This window comes from Puma concolor, chromosome D4 (genome assembly GCF_028749965.1).
Source record: "Puma concolor isolate L17-30 chromosome D4, mPumCon1.1.hap2, whole genome shotgun sequence".
Classification (NCBI taxonomy): domain Eukaryota; kingdom Metazoa; phylum Chordata; class Mammalia; order Carnivora; family Felidae; genus Puma; species Puma concolor.
In genome coordinates, this window is record NC_141679.1 from 31,623,727 (window position 1) to 31,634,295 (window position 10,569).

The 10,569-nt window shown below is 36.1% G+C and overlaps 1 pseudogene; it reads left to right on the forward strand.

Moving 5' to 3' along the window:
• Window positions 1–1,112: 1,112 nt before the first annotated feature.
• On the forward strand, window positions 1,113–1,558 carry LOC112868698 (non-histone chromosomal protein HMG-14 pseudogene; annotated as a pseudogene).
• The last annotated feature ends 9,011 nt before the right edge of the window (window positions 1,559–10,569 follow it).

Below are 10,569 nucleotides of genomic sequence, written 5' to 3' on the forward strand. Positions count from 1 at the left end.
AAAAAACTAGCTCTTAGATTCATTGATCTGTTCTACAATTTTTTTTAATTCCATATACTTTATTTCTGCTCTAATCTTCTTCTGCTGGCTTTGGGCTTTATTTTCTGCTGCTTTTCTAGCTCCTTTAGGTGTAAGATTGTGTATTGGGACCTTTCTTGCTTCTTGAGATAGTTCTGAATTGCAATATATTTTCCTCTTAGGACTGCCTTTGCTGTATCCCAAAAGGTTTGGACTGTCGTGTTCAATTTTCATTTACTTCCATGTATTTTTTAATTCCTTCTTTAATTTCCTAGTTCTTTAGTAGGATGTTCTTTAACCTCCATGTATTTGGGGGTTTCCAATTTTTTTGTGTGTGGTTGATTTCAAGTTTCATAGCATTGTGATCTGAAAATATATATGGTATGATCTCAATCTTTTTGTACTTGTTGAGGACTGTTTTTTGACCCAATATGTTTTCTATTTTGGGGAATTTTCCATGTGCACTGCAGCCGAATGTGTATTCTGCTGCTTTAGGATGAAAAGTTCTAAAAATATGTCTTAAGTCCACATGGTCCAATATGTCATTCAGAGCCATTGTTTCCTTTTTGATTTTCTGCCTAGATGATCAGTTCTTTGCTGCAAGTGGAGTATGAAAGTCACCTACAATTTCAGTAATATTACCAATACATTGGTTTATGTTTGTGATTAAGTGATTTATATGTTTGGGTGTTTCATGTTGGGGCATGAACATTTACAATTGTTAGATCTTCTTGATGGATAGCTCCCTTCATTATGATAAACTGCCTTTTTTTTTATCTCTTGTTACAGTCTTTGTTTTATTTTTTATTGTTTTTTTTTAAGTTTATTTATTTTGAGAGAGAACATGAGTGGTGGAGGGGAAGAGAGAATCTCAAGCAGGCTCCACACCATCAGCAGCATGAGCCCGATGCAGGGCTTGAACCTACAAACTGCAAGACCATGACCTGAACTGAAATCAAGAGTCAGATGCTTCACCAGCTGAGCCACCCAGGCACTGCTACACTCTTTGTTTTAAAATCTAGTTTGTGGCCTCTGCCGCGGGTCGCAGCAGCTCGGGCGGTGGGAGGAGCGGTAGCTGCCAGGCAGCCCAGCTTTGTGAAGGCTCTTGGCACGTGGCGGCCCGCAGGCACCTGGCACCCGGCATGTGCCCGCCCCGTCGCCACGATGCCCAAGAGGAAGATCAGCTCCGCCAAGGGGGTGGCGAAGGAGAACCCCAAGAGGAGGTCGGCGAGGTTGTCAGCTAAACCTGCTCCTGCAAAAGTGGAAGTGAAACCAAAAAAGGCGGTGGGAAAGGAGAAATCTTCAGACAAAAAAGTGCAAAGGGGAAAAGGGGAGCAAAGGGAAAACAGGCTGAAGTGGCTAACCAAGAAACAAAAGAAAACTTACCTGCAGAAAACGGAGAAACTAAAAACGAGGAGAGTCCAGCCTCTGATGAAGCAGGAGAGAAAGAAGCCAAGTCTGATTAGTATCATATCCCATGTCTTACCAGTGGTCCCTGTCTCCCTTCTTGTACAATCCAGAGGAATATTTTTATCAACTATTTTGTAAATGCAAGTTTTTTAGTAGCTCTAGAAACATTTTTAAGAAGGAGGCAATCCCACCTCATCCCATTTTTTAAGTGTAAATGCCTTTTTTAAAGAGGTGAAATCATTTGCTGGTTGTTTATTTTTTGGTACAACCAGAAAATGGGATATTGAATATGGGAGGCTTTGATCATCTTGGGTGTCAGCTTAACATTCCATAGATGGGGTAGTTTTTATATCGTATAATACCAAGCATACTAAACGGCAATTTGGAGTCAGTCGTGCATTTAATATGTCTTGAACATTTTAAATTACTTCTATTCCCCATGTTGTTTTTGGTAGAATTGTTTCCTAAAGAAAACCACTCCTTGATCTTGGCTCTCCCTGTCAGAATTTTGTGCATTCTGTAACATCTTGGTCGTGGTAGTCCAGTTTCCTAGTAACTTTGTTAATGTGCTGTGCGAGATTGAAAATTTGAGTATGTAGTGTATATGACATTAAATTGTGAATTAATGGGACTCAACAGTGTAACAGCGTATCAACATTTGAAGATACGGGTACTTGATATACTGTAAGGGAAATTTGTCTCCAAATTTTAAGCTGGAAGGTCACTGGAATAACTTTGAGAAAAGAACCACAGCTACATGGTTTTTTTTTTTAGGTTTTCGGTACGTACGTTAAGAATTATGTACAAATTTAATTGCCTGTACTGATCCTCAGAACAACAAATAAAAACTCAATTATGAAAGAAAAAAATAAAGTAAAATAAAATCTAGCTTGTATGATATAAGTGTGGCAACTCTGTCTTTCTTTTTCATGTTCCATTAGCATGATAGATGGTTCTCCATCCCCTCACTTTCAATCTGCAGGTGTCCTCAGGTCTAAAATGAGTTTCTTTTAGACAGCATATAGATAGATCTTATTTTTTATCCATTCTGATAACCTATGTCTTTAATTGGGGCAGTTAGTCCATTTACATTCAGAGTGATTGTTGAAAGATATGGATTTAGTGCCATTGTGTTATCTGTAGGTTTTGTGTTTGTGGCGATGTCTCCAGTCCCTTGTAGTCTTTGCTGCTTTCCATCACAGAGTCCCCCTTAGGATCTCTTGCAGGGCTGATTTAGTGGTCTTGAAGTCCTTTAGTTAGTTAATTAGTTAGTTTGTTTGTTTAGTCTGGGAAAACCTTAATCTCTCCTTCTAATAACAGCCTTGCTGGATAAAGGATTCTTGACTGCATATTCTTCCTATTCAGCACACTGAATATGTCCTGCCACTCCTTCAAGTTTCAGTGGACAGGTCTGCTACTACCCTTATGTGTCTACACTTGTAGGTTAAGTACCATTTGTCCCTAGCTGCTTCCAGAATTCTCTATTTTTATATTTTGCTAGTTTCACTCTGATATGTCATGGTGTTGACCTGTTTTTGTTGATTTTGAAGGGCTTTCTCTGTACCTCTTGGACTTGGAAGACTGTTTCCTCCCCAGATTAAGGAAGTTCTAAGCTATAAGTTGTTCAAATAAACCTTCTGCCCCTTTATCTCACTCCTCTTTTTCTTGAACTCCTATGCTATGGATAGTGTTTCATTTCATGGACTCACTTAGCTCCCCATTTTTCCCCTCATGATCTAGTAATTTCTTTTCCCTCTTTTCTTTCAGCTTCATCATTTTCCATAATTTTATCTCTATTTAGCCTATTCTATCCTCTCCTTCTTCTTCCATTCTTGCTGCCACTGTATCTAGTTAATTTTGCATCTCATTTATAGCATTTCTATGGCATAATACACTCCAGTTCCATCCACATTGTTGCAAATGGCTAGATTTCATTCTTTTTGATTGCTAATATCCCATTGTATATTTATACAACATCTTCTTTATCCATTCATCAGTCGATAGACATTTGGGCTCTTTCCATACATTGGCTATTGTTGATAGTGCTGCTATAAACATGTGCCCCTTTGAATCAACACTTTCATATCCTTTGGATAAATTCCTAGTAGTGCAATTGCTGGGTGATAGGGTAGTTCTATTTTTAACTTTTTTAGGAACCTTCATACTGTTCTCCAGAGTGGCTCACCAGTTTGCATTCCCACCAGCAGTGCAAAAGGTTTCCCTTTCTCTGCATCCTTGCCAACGTCTGTTGTCTCCCAAATTGTTAGTTATAGCCATTCTGACAGGTGTCAGGTGGTATCTCACAGTGGTTTTGATTTGTATTTCTCTGATGATGAGTGATGTTGAGCATCTTTTCATGTGTCTGTTAGCCATCTGAATTTCTTCTTTGGAAAAGCATCTGTTCATGTCTTTTGCCCATTTCTTCACTAGATTAGTTGGTTTTGAGTGTTGAGTTTGATAAATTCTTTATAGACTTTGGATACTAACTCTTTATCTGACATATTATTTGCAAATATCTTCTCCCATTCTGATGGTTGCCTTTTCATTTTGGTGATTGTTTCCTTCACTGTGCAGAGGTTTTATATCTTGATAAGGTCCCAGTCGTTCATTTTGCTTTTGTTTCCCTTACCTCCAGAAACATGTCAAGTAAGAAATCACTGCCACTGAGGCCAAAGAAGTTGTTGCCTGTTTTCTCCTCTAGGATTTTGATTTCCTGTCTTACATTTAAGTCTTTCATCATTTTGAGTTTATTTTTGCATATGGTGTAAGCAAGTGGTCTAGATTCATTCTTCAGCATGTCACTGTCTAGTTTTCCCAGAACCATTTGCTGAAGGACTATCCTTTTTCCATTTGGTAGTCTTTTCCTGCTTTGTCAGAGGTTAGTTGGCCATCCATTTGGGGATCCATTTCTAGGTTCTCTTTCTGTTCCATTGATCTATGTGTCTGTTTTTGTGCCAGTGCCGTACTGTTGATGATTACAGCTTTGTAATACAGCTTAAAGTCTGGAATTGTGATGCCTCCAGCTTTGGTTTTCTTTTTCAACATTACTTTGTCTATTCAGGGTCTTTTTTGGTTCAATACAAATTTTAGAATTGTTTGTTCTAGCTCTGTGAATAATTCTGGTGTCATTTTGATAGGGGTTGCATTGAATGTATAGATTACTTTGGGTAGTATCGATATTTTAACAAAATTTTTCTTCCAATCCATAAGCATAGAATGTTTTTCCATTTCTTTTTGTCTTCTTCAATTTCTTTCATAAGCTTTCTATAGTTTTCAGTGTACAGGAAGAATACTTCACTTCTGATCCCAAATCAGTCACTTTGGGTATGACATTAGGCACAGCTAATGGTTGACCCAGTGTACACTGTCTACATTAACAAATAATTTCCTGAAGTAGAGACATTATTGTTTGACACATTCCTTATTATTAACACATTGTGGCACTCCAGTATGCTTGCAATATTAAGCTAAGGTCAGTAGAATATTCAGTAAAGTTTGAAATTCTTGCAACTTGACACTGCAGCAATTTCCTGAGGGGCTCTGAGCTGTAGTTTTTAAAATCAAAATGAATTCATCTGCCATTTTTCTTCCAAAACTGCTTGTTAATATCCTGAATGCTATTCAAGCCACTTTGTTTTTATGACTATTTCCCTTTGTTTTTAGTTACTGCTTTTTCAGTAGGATTCTGTGAAATGGTGAGAGTGGGGAGGTGAATCAACCTACTTAACCAATATGAATAGAAATCTTGAATAGAACTCCCAGTATTGATTAAAGTTATAATCTTGTTTTTTTCTTTTTTTCCAGAAACCAATACTACAATGTATGCTAAGTTGAAATTAAATAAATTAAAGATGAAAAAAAAAAAGAAACAAAAGGAAATAAAGAAATTATAATCTTAAAAGAAAGAAGGAAAAGTATTTGGGTGAGGGCAAGAAAGTCCATCTTGCTGTGCACATAAAATCAAAGGACCTGTGCAGTTGCCCTAGTTCTAACACAATATTTTGGTTATTTTATTTATTTTATAATATTAAATATAACAAATTCTATTAAATTTGAGAGTAGTATCTCTTTCACTGTGACATCCAGCATATATGTTGATACTGTTTTTCCAGGTGAGTTATTAGCAACATGTAGGCAGAACAGATTCTGAGTATTTTTCATAATGTTGGTTATATACATAGTTAATAAATGCTTATTATAAACATTCACAAATAAATAAATGAATAAATGTTCTCTAATCTACCTTATGCCTAAATTATAATCACATAAAAGAGAGATTTTAACACTTTCAAGCAATGCAATGAGAACAATCTGTTAAAGTAAAATTTAAAAAAATAATCAAAAGTAAATGAAGTAAAGAAATTTCTAAATCTTTAAATCCAAGCCCTTTATTTTATGAGTCAGATATGAATATCCTTACAGCTTTAGAAAAATTTAATTGAAAGTGTTAGCTGTTTATAAAATAATAAGGTAAAAGAACTCTGATTTCAAAATACTAGTTCTATTGTGCTACAAATTCAAAGTGCCAAAGAAGTAGAACAAAAGAAGGTAATCCCCTAAATTTTTTTTTAAATTATGGACTGTGAGAGCTATATAAATTGCAAATTGAGGATTCTAAACATTAGGAGAATAAAAGAGTAACAATCAATTTTTCTATTTAAAATTTATTATGATAAAATGTTATCAGTATTTGTAATAGTGTTGTGGTGAATAATTCTGCATGTAAATTTTTTCTCTTTGAAATATATATCTTTTCTGTATAAAAATATATAAGAAGAAAATTTATAAAAGTGCCTGAGTATACTAATAATTGTTACTTTATACTATAAATCTGTATTTTAACATTCTCACATTTCTTTAATGCTGAATAAAAACCAGTTTCAATCGTCTAAACATTATGACTTCTCAAAAATCCCATCAGGATTGAACAGTAAATTTGAAAGCCAAATAGCCATGTTAGCCAGGTTTATATGTCCTTTGTTTAGATGAATTTCCTCTATAATCTGCAACTTCTCTGTTAGCATCTCTAATTCTCCTCCACCACTCAAGTTCCTAATTATCATGAAGCTTCATGGAAATAAAAAGAAGTTTAGTTTTAGTAAAATATTGATTAGATCATTTATCTATCATCTATGAGGTTATAATACATAATTCCATAGGATTTGCCTGTATAATGAGGAAGAAATTGAATGGATATTCTTGTTGACCAAATAATGTATATGTCAATCTATTATTAAAACAACTTTTTATTTTAAATCTTTTTTTCACAAATATTACTCTTTTAAATCATTTACTATACCAAAGTTTAATTTTTACCAAAGTGTCACTTGGACTTTTATGACTATAGCATTATATTATAGTGTAGAGTATATTTTACACTGCAAGGTGCTAGAAAAAAATACAATCTATGGGATAAGGTGAGCTTTGTTTGCTCTTTTTTTTTTTTAAATATTTATTTATTTTTGACAGAGAGAGAGAGAGAGAGAGAGAGAGCATGAGCAGGGGAGGGGCAGAGACAGGGAGACACAGAATCTGAAACAGGTTCCAGGCTCTGAGCTGTCAGCACAGAGCCTGACACGGGGCTCGAACTCACAGACCGCGAGATCATGACCTGAGCCGGAGTCGGACACACAACCGACTGAGCCACCCAGGCGCCCCTTTGTTTGCTCTTATAAAAATAATATTTAATTAAGATCTTTCATATTTACCATACTTTTCTAAAAGTTTGCAACAAAAGAATATTGTAAAGATGCTAATTCGATGTGCACCTTGGAGGGCCTTAAGACACTAATTAGAAAAACAAATGATTATTACCACAAAAAATAATTTTATGTTTTGAATATTGACCTGATTATCCAAGAAAAGTAATGAATTGGAGTTACAAAAATAAAGAGTTTTAATAGGCTATCATTTTTATTATCAATACAGGAAAAACATTTTTCTCAGCACATTAATAGCAAACTTAAGTTTAACATAACTAGTGTGGATATCAAAGAAACTATCATCTCTAAAAAATGGTTCCAGTAACACAGATATTAAAATAAGAAAATTCAGAAGAATAAAATTAGGAAAACTTATATCTAGAAATTTAAAAAGTAAAGCAAAACTGGAGATTATAAAAATTTATAAAATGGAAAATATCATAAACTGATGGCAATCTGTGGGTAGTGTTATTTTAAACAATATTTAACATTTCAAAAAATCTAGTAATTATAAAATCTTAACCCAAGTTTGAGAAAAAGATTTTATCAACTATCACTATTATATATAAGTCCAATTTATCATACTGAACTGTGAATCTGAGTACGTAATCGTCACATGGTTGAGGAGAACCTGAGCAAGCACAGATAGAACCTTGGTTCTCAAACCCAATCTAGCTCTTAAATAAAAGAAACATAAGTCAGTAAACCTGCGATTTATTTTAAGTCATTGTTTCTTACATACTACAAAACTTACTCTTTGAGTGTATAGTCCTCTAAGATTGAGAAAAGCATACAATCATGTGTGCACCACCACATGACTCAGGACAGAACACAATAGGAATTTGGCTCAGGATTATTAGTCAAATGGCTTAAGCAACTTCACAATAAAACACCATTTAAAGAACACTGAGATACAAAATTGCAAATGCCTGCTTTCAAGGATTATGAACATTACCTGTCTCATTACTTAGATTTGGTATCTAATTCACTACTAAAGTGCCAGAAAAGTGAAGCAAAATAGGGAAATGGAAACTCAGATGTTTAAATTGGATAGAAGTTGGAACTGCCACCCATATCATTTTTGTGTAAGAAGACAGCCAGTGACAGCTTAATTGCCACTCTCTGAAAAAGAGTAAAAAGAGTACCATACAGTGTTAAAATAAGCCCTTTGTTGGGAGACACATTTGAGGTTGAGGCTGAGTTCGACAAATCATGGACTATTGCATATAATATAGACAGGAATCCTGCCAAGCCTAAACTCATCTCCCTTCTTCACTAAGATCCACTAACTCCCCGAAATAATCTTTAGCAACTCTTCATAATGGGTGAGAAAACAAAATTTTGCTTGGTTTAATTCTTCTAGGTGCAGGCAACTGGGTCATTTCCAAATTTGATGGGTGTAAATCAAGAGCAATTATGATTTCATTTATCTTGTTAACTTTGGACTCCTTAAAATCAAGGCTCTTAAGAGACACATCTTTGAATTAATACAACTTCTAAGTCTGAGGTGTCTAAAACCATTCCAGGGAGACATGACCCAAGTTGCCCCCGCCCAAAGTGCATCCCACTGCCATCCAGAAATCAAGAACTGCCATAGCTGAGACTCAAATAAGAAGGGCAAGACAATGGGGCACCTGGGTGGCTCAGTTGGTTAAGCGTCCAACTTTGGCTCAGGTCATGATCTCATGGTTCATGAGTTCAAGCCCTGCATTGGGCTCTGTGCTGACAGCTCGGAGCCTGGAGCCTGCTTCGGATTCTGTGTCTCCTTCTTTTTCTGCTCCCCCGCTGCTCATGCTCAGTCTCTCTCTCTCTCTCCTTCAAAAATAAATTAAAAAAGATTAAAAAAAAAAAAGGGCAAGACAAATTTTGTACCTGAATTTCTTACTTTAACACAAGAAAGTTAGATACTTTATTGACTTTAATTCTTTTTCACTTTAACATATTCAGACTATAGCTAGCAGGAGTATACGTTTTAGACTTTAATTCTCTCTAGAATTTGATAACAGGTGGGGCAAGTACTCTACTAAGTTGAGCTGTTCCCACAAGACCATATTTTATGTTTTGACCATTTCAAACTCTCTAAATTCACCACTGCCACCAATCTATCCATTGTATCCACTTCAAATTTACAAAAGAGTGAAATAATGATTGGCCAGGCTTCTATCTGAAAGATGTAACCAATTGTAATTACTTGTGATTACCGTCTTGGGCTATGTGATTGGGCAGTGAACAGGCTGGACCTGTTCCACCTTAGTGAGGGTAACTGGGCCTGCTGGAGTGGAGGAGGAAGGCAGGCAAAAGGAAACCTGAATTGAACTTCTCTCTGTTAGACATCTCTGGCAGGATCCAAACTTCTGGAACCAAATCACCTGGAAAGATTTTGTTCAATGTGAGACTGTACTGGGCAGAGGCAAAGTATGATCCCTACAGGATAAAGCAACAACTGAGCAAGAATCCAGAAGGCTCCCCCTAAACTATACTAATTATACTCCTCTAATTCTGTTACAGTACTAACAATGCTAACAGATCCTTTGTGACCATAGCAGACTAGAAAAATATTCATTAAAAATTATCTCTTGGGGTGCCTGGGTGGCTCAGTCTGTTAAGCCTCCAACTCTTGATTTTGGCTCTGGTTATGATCTCACCATTCATGAATTTGAGCCCCATGTTGGGCTCTGCACTGACAGTGTGGAGCCTGCTTGGGATTCTCTCTCTGCCTCTCTCTACTTTTCCTCCACTCTCGCTCTCTCAAAAATAAACTTTAAACATAATTATCTCTCAAAATAAGCATTTATATTTAACTGCTTTATTCCATATCATTTAGGATGCTCCAAATATACTTTCATATATATGGGGTTTCTTTAAAAACCAGCCTAATTGATAATTATATGAATCAGAAAAAATATATTTTTTAAAAGAAAGCGTTACTGAATCCAAACTTGGCTGCCCATCACTTGGAAGGACATTACTCTCAAGAGATGATTTTTTATTTATTTATTTTTATTTATTTTTTTAACGTTTATTTATTTTTGAGACAGAGAGAGACAGAGCATGAACAGGGGAAGGGCAGAGAGAGAGGGAGACACACAATCTGAAACAGGCTCCAGGCTCAGAGCTGTCAGCACAGAACCCGACGTGGGGCTCGAACTCACGGACCGTGAGATCATGACCTGAGCCGAAGTCCGACGCTTAACGGACCAAGCCACCCAGGTGCCCCTCAAGAGATGATTTTTTAATTGGAAAGGAATTTGAGCTTTATTCAGGAAGCTGCTAACTTGGGGAAAAGGCAGACTCTTGTCCACCCTGCTTTGAGATTTCTGCCTGGCCCAGGGGCTTTTAAAAGGGTTTAGGGTAGTTAATTAGCAAAAGGAGTACCACAGTCTGCAACATTTCTTGATTTCATGCAGACTCGATGCCAGACTTGATTTCATACAAACAT